Raw genomic sequence first — 17,880 nt, forward strand, 5'->3', positions numbered from 1 at the left:
AGTTTTGAAAATCAAGCAGATCAAATGTGGATTTGATTATTATTATTATTATTATTATTATTATTATTATTATTATTATTATTATTATTATTATTATTATTACTAGGCAGTTTCTGTACCTGCGTTGCCTTTAACAGTTCCTGACTACTTTTCTGCACTCATAATTATTGTACCTATTTCAGGTTTGCACAAGGTTTGCAGTTAAAGCAACTAACCATGATTGCAGATGGCATTGCAGCGAGTTCCAAGACATTGACGAGAATGACAAAAGTTTTGAGAAAGGTTGTTTTGTTATATACTATATAACTATGTTATATACTAGATGCTTGTAACAAGAATTGTTTTAATTGTTGATTTATGTAAAAGTGTTAATTTAAGTTACTGATAATTAAAACCCATTGTAGGAAATAAGATTGAACATCACAACACATTAATTTGGTACAGTGACACATGCAATGCAAATACATATTTGACTAGTACAGTATGTGCATACCTCCTTTGCTCTTAAAATTTTGCAAACATAATATTTATAAAATATTCTTGTCAGGTTCTAATATTATATTTTTATATTTGAAGGGATGTGTTGCTGGCGTCAAGCGGCTATAAGGAAGAGAGGAATGAAAATTGGTGGTCGCCATCGCTTTGTTGTTGTTGATGAGAGCAAATTCGCCCACAAACGAAAAGTAAGCTTACGTTTACTTATCTAAAGTGTTAGATGACAATCAAACAGCCTTCCTTGGCATGGGATGTGTGCCCAACCCCATTGCCCTGCAGGAAAGAGAATCTTAATTGTACGATATCCTGTTTACTTTCTTTACTAAATAAAGTGCAAAATGCACGCGAGAATAAGCATACAATTAGAAACAAGTAAGGACTGGGCAGTTTCAGTCACAGCTAGTTGGACCACAAACAATTGTGAGTCTACAGTGTCCTCACCTTATTTTATTCTGAGCAATATTACAGGGAATGTGTTGGAGTTCTCTCCTGAAACCAGGAATAGGATACCAGAGCATTTAGTTTCACTTGCCTCAAAACACAGCGTTGGATCTGAACTGTTCAAACACGATTAATAATTGCTGTATAGCTATTTAACACTTGTTTGACTGAAGTAAAAATAGCAACCCCTCAAACATACATCTGTAACATAACAGTATACAACAATATAATATAATGTTGTATAATGTTGTCTGAACATATAATGACATATAATGTTTCAGACCGAATCCTCACCATATGTTGGCCTGAGGTAGAGAGGGAGGGAATAACTGAGGTTATCATCAGGTGGCCAGATGAAGACTCGAAGGACAGAGATTCCACCTTTATCATGTTGTTAGCAATGGGAATTGAGTTCGTAATTTTCATACTAGATCTGGTGCCCAACTCAAACCACACTGCGTTTACACTGCATGTGCAACCTTCCTTTTAAAAGTAAATGAAAGGCTAATTTTTCAAGATGCGAAAACAGTACAAATATTTATGTGGTCACAGAAACTGAATTTTAAGATCAAGAGCTTATTGGTTACAAAGGAAGCAATTTTCTTTACCAGTTAATCCTTTGTTTTTTAAATATAATTCAAATATCTGTATATTCTTTCCTTTTTCAGTACCATCGTGGTCGTTGTGGGAACACATGGCGCCGTGATCGCCAGTAGGTTTTTGGGATGTGGAGGTTGATCGTAATTCCAGAAGACCAATACTGAGACTCGTGAAGGAACGATCAAGGAAAACCCTTATCGGCCACATCCAAAAGCACATCAGACCCAGAACATCCATTCTCACCGATGAATGGCGTGCCTACAAGGGCCAGCTTTCCCGATATGGATATAGCCAGTATTCTGTCTGCCATAAAAATAACTTTGTTGATCCTGAGACTGGTGCTCATACTCAGCATATTGAGCGTGCATGGCAGAAATATAAGTGTGACATTTGGAGACATAGAGGTAATCGCACCCCTGAGTCACTGAAGATTCACCTCAAAATGATAGAGTGGCATTACTGGTTAGCTATACGCCATCGTAATGGTGTCTTGGGCAGAATTTTCCATGACATTAAAAATCTAGTCAAGTAGAGTTTAAAATTGGGAGTAAACTCCTCCCAATAGTGTATAAGTACACTTAAGTGACAACCCATATTAATGTTAAGAAGTTCACCTTAAAGAACAAGTGTTACTGATTTGTTTGTTTTTTTTTTTTTGTTTTTTTTTAATTGAGTTAAGTTGTAAGTTTTATAACAGTTTTTCAGTATTTTGGATGGTTTATTTTAGCCTATGTTAATTTGTTATTGGGGCCCTCTGTGGGTGGTAAGTCATCCCATGTTTAAAATTGGGGGGAAACTCCTCCCAATAGTGTACAAGTACACTTAAGTGAAATTGTTGAATAATAAAACGATGTTTCATGACTTCATTGTTGCTTTTGTTAAGGTATTAATATGATTTTATCTGACTGTGTCACATAATGACATCTTAGTTACTATTTTAAAGGGTTTCACTTTACTTCAGGTCATGGAAAAATAGACATTTTACTGTCATTACATCATCTGACTGTGTTATAACACATAATGACATCATCATTACTATTCCAAAGGGTTTCACTTTACTTCAGGTCATGGAAAAGAGACATTTTACAGTTATAATGGTCTAATGACATCAATGACACTAACCGCAAGTAATAAAAGTAAATATAATTGAAAATAATTGATGAATGTTTAAAAATGTTGCACGCGGTGACTTAGTGGCTAGCATGTTTGGCTCACAGCTACAAAGTCCGAAGTTGAAACCCTAGGGTGGACTCTTATGTCCTTTCTGTGCGGAGTGTTTTCCTGGGTTTCCTCTGGGCGCTCTGATTTCTTCCCACAATGTAAAAACATAACCATTTTCTTGAATGGAATTTTGAGATTGCTCCATAGGAGTGAATGGGAGTGTGAGTATTGTCAGTGTGTTTCGCCCCTCAATGGACCGGTTCCCTGTCCAGGGTGTACCCCCCACCAATCGTCCGAAGGATGCTGGAGATAGGCACCAGCAGACCCCCATGACCCTGAAACAGGAGTAAGTGGGTCAAATGATGAATGGATGAATGTTTGATAATCGCGCTTGTTATGACATGTTAATGTCACATGGTCATAATGTAAAAATTGGTAGGGTATTTTGCCCTGATGAATGTCAAGTTGTCATGACAGACAATTTTTGGTCATTTTGTACACACTTAATGACAAGTTGTCATATTAAAGACAATGGGTGGTGGTTTTGCCCTGGCTAATGACAAGTTGTCATGACAATGCTTTCTCAAGAAATGCAAACATAGCTCCAAAGGTGTCATAATTTAGCGAATGACACTTAATGACAGACTTCATGACACATTATTAATGCTAATGACATGTGTCATGTCATAATAATGACAGTGTAACGTCAGGCTTATGTATACCCCTTCAAATAAAGTGTTACCCAATTTTCTATATCAAACGCCTACAGCAGGACTTGTCGGTGTGTTCTAAATCAGCCTCTATCTGCAGACCTCACACACTTTATTTAATAAACAGCTTCTACTGTACATGCTCTAAACCTGCAATGCCAACAAAATTAAGTTGTCAGGCTTTTCATCAAGAAAAACATACATTTGAATCTATGAAACTAAATGAGGAGAGTAAACATTAAGAATGCAGTTTCTAAAAACACATTACTGGCCTTACTTTACAGCACTGTGGTACTTTTATTTTCTTAATTATTAACATGCCTGTTGGGTATTTTAAGATGAAGCACTATTCATTTTTATATTAGACATTTTTATTTAATATTATTTATTATTTATTTTTTTTTAATTTATTGCTTGATTGATCAGCTACATCACAGAAGTGCTCTGTTTAGGGTTGAATGTTAAAATATGGTGAATAAAATAAATAAGGGACATCCTGGATCTGTTTTTTTTTTTTTTTTGCTCTCCTTTATCTTTTTAATGTATTATAGAAGTATTGGATCGGGATTCGGTATCGGCCAATTCTCAAAATCAAAGAACTCGGACTTGGGGGCAAAAAAACCCGATCGGGACATCCCTACTGTAATGTCAGTCTGTTTCAAACCGTTTTCAGACTGATCCGTATGTATGTTGATGCAAATGAAAAAGCACCAAACTCTTCAAAATAACAAGAACAGGTAGTTCAAAAACACTGACTTTATTGATAACCAGGTCTTGCTTTAGCATTAGTTTTCTCTTGTCAGGCAGTTGTGGCTGTCATTGTGATGAGTGGAGCTGAAAGACGGAGAACAGAACAAGAGGAAGAGCAGGCAATGGCATGAGGGCGAAGGGGGTTGAGTGAAAAGTAAATATAAAAAAGATGAAATGCAGAGGGAGAGTGACAGCAGCTGCTCGCGAGGCCAGAGATGCCGTTAGAAAAAGCCGGTTGGCACTTGGTGAAATTGTGAATGTGTAAACAATCACTCAGCGTCTTCATCAGCGTGACAAAGAAACGTTTCCCTCTACCACAGCGGCTCCATTGGACAACCTGTCAGATTAGCAGCATTTAGCAAAGAAGCTTTCAGCTCAGGGACGCCATGATACACTCTGAGTTTCTGATAAGTCTGTTTGTTTCTCATGTGTTTCATGTAGATGCCTGAATGTTTGCGCTGGATGTTTTGTTGTTGCTGCAGACGGGAGGCAAATTGATGCAGACAGTTCTTCCTGTTTGCAGATACAGTAGCAAACAGTTCCTATCTGTGCTGAAGATCAGAGGAGAAAAACAGCAGATTTTTTTGTCACAAAAAAAGTCTCTCAGCAAATCCTCAGTTTAACCAACATCATCAGCTAATAAACAATACATGATTATAAGACACAGAGACAAGCGACAATGACCTCATGTAAAGGATTTTAAATATTAGCAAGTGGTGAAATAACCCAAAGGTGGGTTTCAAAATAAATATGAAGAAGCCCCATAAAGTTTTACAGTATATCCCAAGAAAGAATAACTTTTAGACTATAAATTAAGACAAAGATCAGATTGTTCTTGGATTCCCACATGCTGTTATGGGCTAGGCCTGAGCAATATATTCAGATTCAAGATGTATCGAAATTTCTATTTTGGCGATTATGAAATGTAGAATCTCTATAGCAATATATTTTTCTTATTTAGTTTTAAAATACTTGTTTTAGGAGTCGCTGCTATATCATTATTTCTCAGAACATTAGATGATCACTGATGGCGTCCCAACCCAGACCTTCTCCTAAACAAGCCAGAACTTCAGAACTCACTCACACGTGCTGTCCCTTAGAGTAGATAAAGCACATATTGTGCAGCTATATGTTAATATGTTAATTTGGCATCAGCAAATTTAAGCGAGAATTGTCTTTCTGGTCAGACTTTGAGTTAAACATGAGAAGAATAAAGTAAATGGCGTTTTGAGCCCCGCCTAGATATGAAGTTTGGCCTATTATGGGCCAATGAAAATAGTTTAAAAAAAGTATTTTTTTTCAGATTTCCAGAGCATGTCACAAGGAACCAATGCATATATGTGACTAATCATTAGTGATGTGAACAATTTATGGGAGCTGAGACATATGCTAAGTAGTTTACTGAAGAACCAAACATGTTCCAGACCCAAACACACACTGACTTGTTCACTATTTTGAGGAGCTTGCATTAGGTATTGGTTAGGTTTTATCTGAAAGCGGTGACGACTCTGTATTTTTTAAACAGTTCCGGTGCTTAAACCGATACTTAAACCACATACACTTAATCAAAATAAATTAGCCTTTTATTTTCAGGGCCAAATTGAACACAATATTACCTAAATAATATATGTACAATTGAATTCAACTTTATTTATATACAGTAGCACAAAATATCACAAAGTCATCTTAAAGCACTGAACAAATCTGATCAATCTGTTGCATTCCTGTGTAAATGCAAAACTGTGCCTTTTAAATCTGGTGTTAAAGCTGAAGTTCAAAAGTTTGTCTACAAACATGATTTATTAAGAGCTTAACATTATGAGATTAACATTTGGAGGGGGGCGTGGCGGGGCACCAGCATGTTTGTTGTTATTCGGTGTGGTTACTACCGTTTACGTTGGAACTGGTGCCATATTGGTAATGCGTTTCAGTACCCAACCCCCGCTGGCATGTCCACCAGATGTATAGCAGATCTTTTTCTATATTCTGTGAGAGTAGGTGGAGCTTATTACTATACCACATTGACCTTTCTATGTGCTGGAGTTCCTGATATATTGAAAGCTGAAAATGTCTACATTGTCTATATCTCAAAAAGTATTCATCAGATCAGGCAAAATAAATTACAGTGTGCCTAATTAATTATTAAGGAGCAATTGGTGAAAACATTTTTTGAGACCCAAGTGTTTGGGCCATTTGTTGAAAATGTTGTTAAAATTATATTAAATTACATGAGTTGGAAAATAAGGATTATCTCAAAAAGAGGGGCGGCGCTGAAAACGGGCAGGCGTTGTGCCGGACATATGGCGACCCTGCTCTGGGGGGGCGGGGCTGATTCATCAAACAATGTTTAGACTGTAGTGACTGGCACACTGCTGCAGAGAAATGTGCATTGAAAGCAGTAATAAATATACTAATGCTGTTTTTGATGAGGTTATTGACTGAATAATTTAATAGTGTTCAATGCTATAGACTGACTCTGAAATGAAAATTCAAATGAGAGGTGGAGATTATATTGTTGTGTACAGTGTTAGTGAGAATATTGGATTCAGCTGTCAATAAAAGGCCTGCTTTATTGCCTTTGGATACCAGGAGGAAATATATTGTTTTTTTTTCCTGTTTCAACTTTCTTTGAGGTGCCACGCTGCTATTTGGTCAGTGACCGGAGTTGTTTAATTGTATTCCACAATACATGAGGAGGAAAGGGCTTTTATATTCTAATTACTGGGTGTGAAATGCTGGTGGTCCAGACTGCAGCACAGCAGGGGGCTGTGGGTTAGTGTGATCTGTCAGAGCAGTGACATGTTCCTGCTCAACGATGGACTGGCAACCTGTCCGTGGTGTTCGCTGCTACCACACTAATTAAATAAATAGGATTAAGTACATACCTGTCAAGTTTTGGATTTAAAAATATGGAAAATATTCAGGGACCTTCTACGAGCCGTCCCACCCCCCCAACCAACTTCAGGTATCCCTTATATTATAAGACAGGTGTACAGGAAATCTAAAGTAGCCACTTGTCAACCACTCACTTAAATACAAGTATGTGATTAGAATCTGGTAGGTTGACCTTTGTTAAAATTAAAACGCTGTAAACATTCCTACTAGGGATGGGTGATTTGGACCAAAACTGATTTTATTTCAAATAAAGTCTGACCAGAAAGATAATTCTGGGTTAAATTTGCTGATGCAAAATGCTACACAGGTTCATTTATTAACAAACAGCTGCACAATATGAGCCACTTTTGGCTTTTTCATCTGTAAGGGACAGCATGTGTGAGTGAGTTCTGTTGTGTGGTTTTTATGGGGAAGGTTTGGGAGATAGGATGCACTCATTAATTATCTAACTGAGCTTTACATTCTGTTTGGACAAGTAAAAGCAGCGACTCCTAAACTATATATATATATATATATATATATATATATATATATATATATATATATATATATATTATATTATTTTTTACATCAATATTTGCAATATTGTAGTTTTCTATATTGCCTAATAGAAAACTTGTTATATCGCCCAGCCCTAATTCCTAATTTATAAAAAAGCCTGAATTAAAACATAAATGTGTACATGAAGCACATGTGTTTATTTAATATATTTACAGTTGATATTCAAGTCAACACACTGCATATTTACTGTTAATTTCATGTTGCTTGTCTTTAAGTTAGACATTAACATTTTATTTTCATTACATATTTTCTTTTAATTTCTCATGCTGACTCATGTGTTTCTCTGGTATTCACTAATGACTTATTAGACACATTTTAAAGCAGTGTATATTTGTGGAGCTTGTGATTGGCTGATTGTTTATGCTGACTTACGTTGTTACAGAATGTGTGACCTTGTCCCACCCTGATGTTCTATCGGAAGGTAAACTCTCTGTCACATTTACAAGGTATTTACACCAGTTCTTTGTTTTATTTTTATTTATTTTTTGTCGGAGCATCTTCTTACATTCATCTCTCTCTCTTCTGAGTTGTGTCCGAGTTTGTTCCTAATCTTGTGAGAACTAACACCCAGGCCACTTCAGGGGGCAGTTCTCTCGAGGCTAGTGACAGCGTTTAGATCAGAGAGGCAGAGGAATGTGTTTATTTATTTATCTTTACTGTATTATTACATCATAATACAGGATATTTATGGGATAATACTAATACGGGAGGATGCTGGGAAAAAGGGGTAAATATGGGAGTTTCTTGGCCTAAACACAGAGTCGGCTCTACCCAATGTGGCGCTTTAGGCGACATTTTCTTTGGCGTCCCCCTTCCCCGCCCCCCCCATCAGCGATTTACCTAACAAAAGAAATTGAATAAAATAGTTTTTACCATTGTCTTTAATGTATAACACAACATGTTATACATTAAATACTATAGATGCTTAAAAAAAATATATATATTATCATTATCGTTACCACAAAAAAAAATCCTGTGAACAAATAACAATAGCAATAAAATATTGTACAAACAACAATTAACATTAAAAAAAATATCCACAGTTTGTAACAAAAACAATCTATACATAAGCTCCATGTATAATATGCATTAACTACAAAAGCTGTTCAAAATACTTGTATACAACTATTTGCAAACTATGTACAAAAAGGCATTCATAATGAATTCAAGTTGTACAACATAATCATTTTCATAACTGGGCCCATTCAAAACCAAGGTTGGTTTACAAAACATACAAACATAATTCCATCAAGGAAAAAATAAGTGTAAACAATACATGACAGCGTTTATCAAACATTCATTTGTTCCCTGAAGTCCAGCTTAATTAGCTTTCAAAAAGAAATAATAGTTTTTTATAACTTGACGAAGTAATGTGAAGAGTCAATGGCTCGCCGGGTTTCTAAAATGGCGCTTAGCTCCTACGCTACAAACAAACTAAAGATAGGTCTTTTTAGATTATATTCTTAAAAACTGAACAAACCGATACACTCACCGTTGATTCCAATTAAAAGTCGCTTAATCAGCGTCCATCTATTGATTTAATTTGGGACTTTTGTGACGATTCATGGTAGGAGCTTAACACAAGTGTGGATGGGTTGTTGATCACCTGGAACTTAAAACAACCATGACCACATCTTGGAGGTGGAAAACACTGCACCCCCCCAGCCCCCACCCCCTCAGGCCACGACCCCCTTAGCATTTGCCTAAACCGCCTATTGGGCGAGCCGGCCCTGCCTCAACGGGATACTTCACAGCATGGGAATCAGAGTTTAAAGTTTAAAACCCCTTTTTTCTTTATCCACTCAGTCAACGGCAAGAAGAACTTCTACGCTACAATCCCATAATACATCTGGCCTACAAAAAAAGTCCTATTTTTCCCACCTGCACTAAAGTGTGACTATCTCTTCGACTGTGTCGTGATTAAAATTCCACACCTGTCGCAGCATTTGTCTGCACCCAAACACCAAAAGCCTCCTGCCTCCAGGGGGTGATTTTTTGCTCCGGCACAGACTGCCTTATTCGTGGTGTTTTTACCTCCGACAGAGATGAGAGAAAACAAGGCAGGCAGCTCAGGTAGGGACACAGCCTGGTGAATATAGGGTGCACACTACACTACACACTTAAACACCAGAGGTGTAAAGAGTGCTGATCTATCCTAAATACTGTTACTTGATTGAGGTTCAACTCAGTCATACATAAAAAAACTCAAGTAGAAGTAAAAAGTAGCTCCATTAAATAGTACTCAGAGTAAAAGTTACTATTTATTTTCACCCCACACATTTATTTTTGATAATAAATCTTGGTATGGTTCCCTTACATACAGTAAACATGTCATGTAGAAACTTCAAAAGGAAGAGACCAAATCTACCTTAATTTATTTTCACAAAGGCATCTGAATAAAATAAAAGGTTTGTCAAAATGTGAATTTTTTTAAATAATAAAATTACACCAATTAAATTCAAACTAATGAAATTATCAGGCTGAAACAACCTCCATTCAATGCTGTTTTGACACTGTGCATTACATTTAATATGATTGGTTGGCTATGATGTGACGCATTTAATTGTTGTCTGGTCATTTCATATTTTGTAGTTTCACAACATCTGTTGATCATTTTATGAAAAAAAATAATAATTTAGTCAGTAACGGTTGTGTGTAGAAATGTAACAAATTGCTTCTTTTAAAAATGTGCTTAAGTACAAGTAAAATTACTGGTTTAAAAATAAACTCAAAAAGTACAAGTACCCATAAAATCAGCTCAATTACAGTAACGTGAGTATTGGTAATGTGTTTTTTCTCTTTAAAATATTGTTGTGCCGACTGTGCAGAGCATTGGCTCACTGCTGTTTTGTTCACAAAACATTAACTTCTATTGCTGACAGACATGTGACAGCTCAGCAGAAGACATCACACTCCTCTGCAGTCAGTGTTTCAGACAAACCAACTTGGGTAATACAGTCGGACGTGAGACTTCATACTTTTATAAAAATGTATGTTTTTTTTGCTGTTCCAGTCGGCTATTGTAATAGTGAGTTGAAACTGCACTCATTGTGCTCGTACACATCAGCCACTAGCAACCAGCTGAAGAACCAAGGCATGAAAACGTCTTAGGGGCGGATTAACTAAAGGTTTTGGTTTATTAAAACATGTGCAAACGTCACTCCACGCGCTAATAAAAGGGTACAAAGATCTCACTAGGGGAGCAAAAAAATGGGAGGAGATAATGCAATTAAATTAATACAGGCGATGCAATGCAATTCATCAAATCAGGAAATGTTTGGCAGTACGACTGTGTGGTGTGTGTGTGTGTGTGTGTGTGTGTGTGTGTGGTGTGTGTGTGGTGTGGGAGCAAATATCTCCCCGACCTGGTGTGAGTTCGACCTGAAACTGAGTCAACAGTTTCCAAATACCCCAAGTGTGTGCATCCGTATTTTTGGAGTAATTTGGTGTAGCAAAACGTTCATTTTAAGATTACGGCCCTCTCGGTAATGAGCGCGGTATTGAGCGCGCTACTTCTGGTTTCGGGTTCATGACGTCACTGTGTCGCAGTTTGTTAGGGTTAAAAAGATAAATAAAATAAGGTCAATATAAAAATCGTTTTTATACTGCTAAAGTAATTTAAGTTATTATTTCATGGTTATTTAAAATTATTCCAAATGATTCCAAATTTCCTTTAAATCGCGGGTCACAGACTTCACTTCCTCTTCCGTCTCCATCTCTGTACGAGGGTTGCCACCCCTCCCTTAAAATACGGAATCGTTTCTTATTTGGCCCTTAAATGGTGCGTCCCGTACTGAGCCATACTGCATAAATGACCAGAACACTAGACACACCCCCCACTCTCTGTGGTGTGTCCTGTGTACATGGATGTGAGTTTGTGGTGCTTTCATGGACTGTTGGAGAGTAGAGAGACGACGGACACCAGCGCTGCTCTAACACTAAAAATGTCCAACTTTATAGAGTTTTCAGTGTCCCACGGTCAAACAGCCTCAGGAGAACAACACTGTAGATATGAACAATCATCCATCATCTGCTGAGGATGATACAGTAGACACATCATGGTTGGACTGATTTAATAAACTACTGAGATTTGATTTCATGTTTAGGATGTGGAGGTTTTAAAGTTAAATTAAAGATAATATATTTATTATTACAGTCGTATTAGGCAATATAAATAGGTATATTGTGTATGGGCTTTTGACAAAAATCATACTGATAGGTTAACAATAATTAAATGTATACATTAATATTTTATTTTATATTATATATATTCCCTAGGTTCAAAATGTTTGTAGAGATTTCTGTATATTGTAGTGGTTCCCAAACTGGGATACGTGTACCCCTAGGACAGGGGTCTGCAACATGTGGCTCCTTTAACTCTTTTGTAATGGCTCCCTACAGTTATAAGAAAATATTAAAATAATGATTTATTTCTTACAGAGGTTATTAATGATAAATGGCAGACACCAAATAAAATCATGATGCATTTTGTCAACCTAATAAATCACATTGTGCAATAACTCTTATCAACCATAAACCTTACATCTGTTTTTAACCTTACGTTTTAAATATCTGATAAGATAACTAAACCAACAAAAAGACTCTTCTGGTAAGAAAATAGAGATTTTATTTGTGTGGAGAAATATTTAATTTACTGCCAATGTACCAGATTAAAAGCATGCTTATGTTGCAATTAGTATGTGTTGACTGACATGATCATGTGTTATCAAATTCAAGTAATTTTTTGTAGCCCTACAAATACATCAACAAAAAACGAATTATTAATAACATTATTCAATATCATTGTAACTAGAATTTTCTACACTATATTGTCTTTATTGAGAAGGTATTTTTTTCGGCTCTTGAATGATTTTAATCCAGATGAGGAGGAAAAATGGCTCCTTTGAGATGAATGGTTGTAGACTGCTGCCCTAGGTATACATGAACACCTTTCAGCAGGTACACAAACATTTCACGTTAGTTTTCAACATTATAGATTTTTTTTTTACAAGTGCACAGACTTTTTTTTTTTTCATCCATCAATCATAATTTGTGGCACAACTCTTTGAACTACACCAAAGGGTGAATGAGCAAAACATCAGAAATAAATGGAAAAAAAAGGCCTAAATTCAAGGTTAATGTTGGACAATAACAGAAAGAGTTTAGATGAGTCTGCAAACAAATAGATTGTGTATAACATGAGCTCAGGGGTACATGGGGCATTAACGTTTGGGAAACACTGTTCTATGTCCAAATGTTTCTATTTTTGAGGTTTGTGTTCATGATCCCATGAGTGTCCCTTATTTTCTTTTCTGAAAGGTGGGAACCCTACTCTGTACCAGACTCCACTTCCTCTGGTGCCATGCTAACGTTAGCGTCTCAAACACGGGACTCTAGATCATTTGAAACCGTCAACCACTGGTGAGTCTTTTGCAGACAAGTTTCCCATTGTTTAAACCATATAACTGTCCGTGTAATTGCTCACTAACGCGCTGTTTCACTATAGTCGGTATTGAACTCAACCTGTTCAATTCTCCATCTGGAAAACTGCAGATTCTCTGTGGTGCCGTGCATGGAAGTTAAGCTCTGACCACTCGGTTTGAAGGTAAACAATGAATTTTGTTTTTTTAAAGAAGACACTTTAATTACTCACTCATGTAGTTTGGAGCTTTACATTTTGTTTTGTGCAGTTTTGTTACTTTTTTGATTGGCGCTACAATGGCTATGGAGTTTGGTTATTAGCGTCTCAAACATTTCATGGGAACACACGCCCTCACCACACCTAAGGAATTTATAATAAAAATATACTTTTATACAAAAAGTACACAAAACGACAACAAAAATGCACAAAAAAATACAAAAAGGCTCCAAAAACACACAAAATGACTCCAAAAAAACATACAGTACATTACAGAAAAATACACCAAACAACAACAAAAATATGAAAATGACTCAAAATACACAAAACTAAATATTTATACAAAAAAACACACACAGTATGACAACAGAAATGCACAAAACTACACAAAAAAGATACTAAAATACACATAACGACTCCAAAAAACATACATTACAGGAAAATACACCAAACAAAAAAATTATAAAATTAGTAAAAAAAAAAAAAAAACACATTTATCATGCACATGTCCCATAGAATTATTAATATTTCATCAAATAAATTAATTCATTCAGATAATTTTTGAAAAATAAATACAAAACCAATATTTTGAAAGTAAAATACACAGAATAAAGTAAAAAATTTAACTTAATGAGCTTTATATTGGTTTGAAATGTATTTCAGTAGTTTTTGATATCAGCAAATCAAAAGTTTTTTTTTTTCTCTTATATATTGCAGCTTAAAGATGCATCACTATGATGTATGATCTGTGATGTTTCTTGGGCTCTTTGGGGGTTTCGGGTCTTTCACCACATATCCCCTCCCCCTCTCCCAGATCACACAGTCCTAGCAGCAACAAGTCAAGAGTCTCAGCTGCCAATCAGAGGTCATGGGCTCTCAGCAGGTTTGAAGAAGCTCTTCCCAGGGTGGGGTTTGCTGGTCTTAATGGCAGTGCTGACCACCTCAGCTTTACCACATGTGTGGAGGCTGGAGGGACTGGGTAAAGTGTCATATACGGCCTGGACCGAAAACCAAACCTCACTGTTTAAATCCACAGCAGCTCCAATCGGAGCAGGTATCTAGTCCTGAATCAGGACTCACAGAAGCCTTTACTGCATTTTCCTCTGAGAAGCTGCTACATGTTAAGTCACTAAGGCTGCGTTCACGCTGCAGACAAATGTGTTTTTTGAGAGTCAAGTATGAACAATCAAACCAGACTCATATATGATTTTTTCAAATCATTGATTTTTTCAAATCAGATTTGGACCACTTTCATTTGTGGTCCTGAATCGGGTACAGATCGGATCTTTTTTCGATGCGACCCTAGTGTGAACAACCAAGGTGGATTTAATGTGCATTTGGTTCACAGCAGGAGCTGTGAGTGCAGCAGTGCTGCAGGCTGTGAGCTGTCCTCTGCTGACCATGGACCACAGAGGGCAAAGTTTAAGCATCCACCGTTGATATAAAATTCCTTTTCTGCACAACATCATTTATTATCATTATATTTGATACATGGATTATGTAAATAGATCCACTGTCTCTTGCGTGCACTGCGCATCTGTGTGTGTGTTTGACATGCGCTGGTTACCCCGTGTGCTGATCTGTACTGTTCACATTAACAAATGTTTATTAATAAAAGCAGGCTTACCACTAAAACAAGCGTAAATATCTCATTTGTATGAGGAAAAATATAGGCTTTAATTGTCGATTTTGGGTCGAGCACAGAAATAAATACCTAATGTCTGTCGGACCAGGTTTTGGTTTTGCTCTGTCGGGTTCTGGTCAAAGCTTGAAGGTTCATATCATAAATGGTCTGTGTTTAAAAGCAAATCAGCACCACAAAAAGCCAAAACTAAATATTTGTCTCTCTTTTTCTTCCTCCTCGTCCTCCTCCACCTGCTCATTCATTCTCCAGCTCCACTGCACAAAAACTGAGACAAACGCAACAATGTGCAGGCGGATCAGTACATAGATTATTAAAGTTTGATTGCATACCTATCAAATTTAAGCACAGTCTACTAATTCGAAGTAGAATAAACTTGCATTTGAAAGTAATGTCATGAATGAGTAACTTTAAGTTCAGTGGGATAGAATTTTTAAGTTTTGGTCATGACCACAACTCTTAAATTCCCGCTGCATTCAAGTAGTGTAGGAAGGTTCGGTGTTCGGATGCTACAAAGAAGATCTTTTATGTTTTAATACTCAAAACATAAAAAAAAGACATGTTTACTGTGATAATTCATGTTGTTATCAGCTATGCAAAACACTTTTTAAGCTTTGGTATCAGTAATTTTATCCCAGGCTTGTTGTATTCTATACTAGTAGACTCTACAATACCTAAAATCACAAAAAATATTGACTTGAAAAACCATTGATACCTGATATCAGGATTTATGCATATAATTACCTCACTAATCTATTTTACTCTACATGGGCAGAAATTTACCATAGCCTATCAGTGTTCGTGTGATTTTTTTCATTCGGAAATTAATTTACCCGATTATTCTAACGCCACTTGAATGCGGCATAGGTAACCGGTAGACATGTTGCAGCATGCATGTATTTCCAACTGTTCGCTGCTGCTGTGTCCGACAGATATTTTACAACTTATTAGTTTGGTTTTTTTTTACGGCGAGGAGTAGTTTGGAAGCAGTGGAAACAGCAGTTCCACTACCCTGGATCCTGTAGCTAATTTTATCACTCAACAAGCTGTCGGCTTCCCTGCCAGAGCACGTGTTCCTCGAGCGGAGTAGAGAAGAAAAAAGAGGGCGACAGGGCGACTGAATCTGGTGAGTGAGCCACCGTGTTTTACTCTGTGGTGGCTTTTGATTTAAAGTTAGCACGAGCTCCAATGACTGTTAGAGCAGTGAAAAAAATGTTTTCATTTGCTAAACTGATGTGGTAATGTTAAGACACATTTGGCTAGCAGTGTAAAGCATTAAAACTGACATTTGTCACTTCTAAGACACACATAACTTTAGTGCCTATTTGTGAGCAATAAAAGGGGACATATTATGAAAAATCCACTTTTGCAGTTTTTTTGAACACAAATGAGTGACCACACGGCACACAAAGTGTGAAATACAACCATCCAGTTGTTTGTTTGTGGTCTGTGTAAGTCTTATAAGACAGAGGAAATAGCTCAGTTTCAAATTTTCTAAGTTTGTGACAATTGAAATTGGGAAAGAAAAGACCCTCCCCTCCGCTGGTAACTCCACCCATGGACTCCGCCCCCAACCTGATGAAAACTTTCGCAAATGTCCGCCATTATTTGTGTCGTGAGCGAAGGAGTGATGGCTACCGGTAAAACTAAATACAGAACTTTGCTGCTGGTGTCACGTACTGAGTTTACCTCCGTACTGAGATTATAACCCTAACCCAATTCAATAAATAAATAAAACATGTCCGTTCACTTTGAAAACAAAAATAAACAAAAATTAATAATTATTATTATTATTTTTTTTAATCAAAAATTAATTTTCCAGTAGTGCGCATGTATGCGCAAATACAATCTCAGTACAATGCAAACTCAGTACATGACACCGGTGCTGCGCCTCCACAGTGAACGTATACTGCAGTGTATGCACTATTTGTTTATGCGGAGGTGTACTGAAGTAATTAAATTGTAGCGACTTTCTGGAATCTATTTAACCATATACATTATGAGTGTATTTAGTTATGTCCAGTATCTTCCAGACCACTGAGCCAACAGACATCAGGTGCCTTTGTCTTCGGGGACTGCCAGTCGTCTTGGGGGATGAGCCCTCTGCGTTCTTCAAAACCTGATCAGTAAGTCTGAATTTGTTTTGAATATCTGCATTAATTGTTCACAACATGACCATCTGACATGAATTTACTATATTAAAAAAAAACTATTATATACTCTAAATTATAAACAAATGAACATTTTACAAAAAATTGAACTTTCACTTTTGTCTTTATTTCTGTGAAATTGCCATCAGCTAGTGTGAGATGGCGCCACAGGGAGGGACCCCTCTTTTTATTTTGCTGATGACTATGAAAAACCCTTCCATAAGTTCTTACTTTTTGAGATTAAAGGATGATACTGATCTAACATCTGTATCAACTGCAACAACTGCACCTGTACTGGATATAGTTTTTACTCAACTTTTCAGCTTGACTGGGACTGAAAAAGCTCTCCATCTCTGCTGAGCTACAAAACCATTTCATCACACAGGTTTTCAAACAGCTCTTGTAATGCACAGTTCAAATTATGGCAATTCAAAATTGGTGTTGTCCTTTTATAATTTTATAATTTTTAATTATTAACGCTACAATATCGTCTCTTTGTCTGTTTCTTTTTCTGTTAGGATGCAACTGACAAGGACTTGTACAGTGAAACTTTAGTGGGAATCCTCTGCAATGATGAACATCCAAAACTCAACCCATCCAGAGTGAGCATCGTCTTGGAAGGGAGTGTGGTAACGGAGGAGCTGGTCAACCTGCCACAGGCTTTCTGTGTACTTTGGGACTGACTTATGCCTTGCACTTGGATTACCCCATGAAAAGCACCTCCCATTTTATTCAACAGGTCATGCTAAACTTGAGAAGAGGTGATCTATGAAGCATCAACTCTGTTTTAAACAGGGTTCTGAATACTTATACCACTGCTCTGAATAAAAAAATATC

Source organism: Gouania willdenowi, chromosome 19, assembly GCF_900634775.1.
Source record: "Gouania willdenowi chromosome 19, fGouWil2.1, whole genome shotgun sequence".
NCBI classification, from domain to species: domain Eukaryota; kingdom Metazoa; phylum Chordata; class Actinopteri; order Blenniiformes; family Gobiesocidae; genus Gouania; species Gouania willdenowi.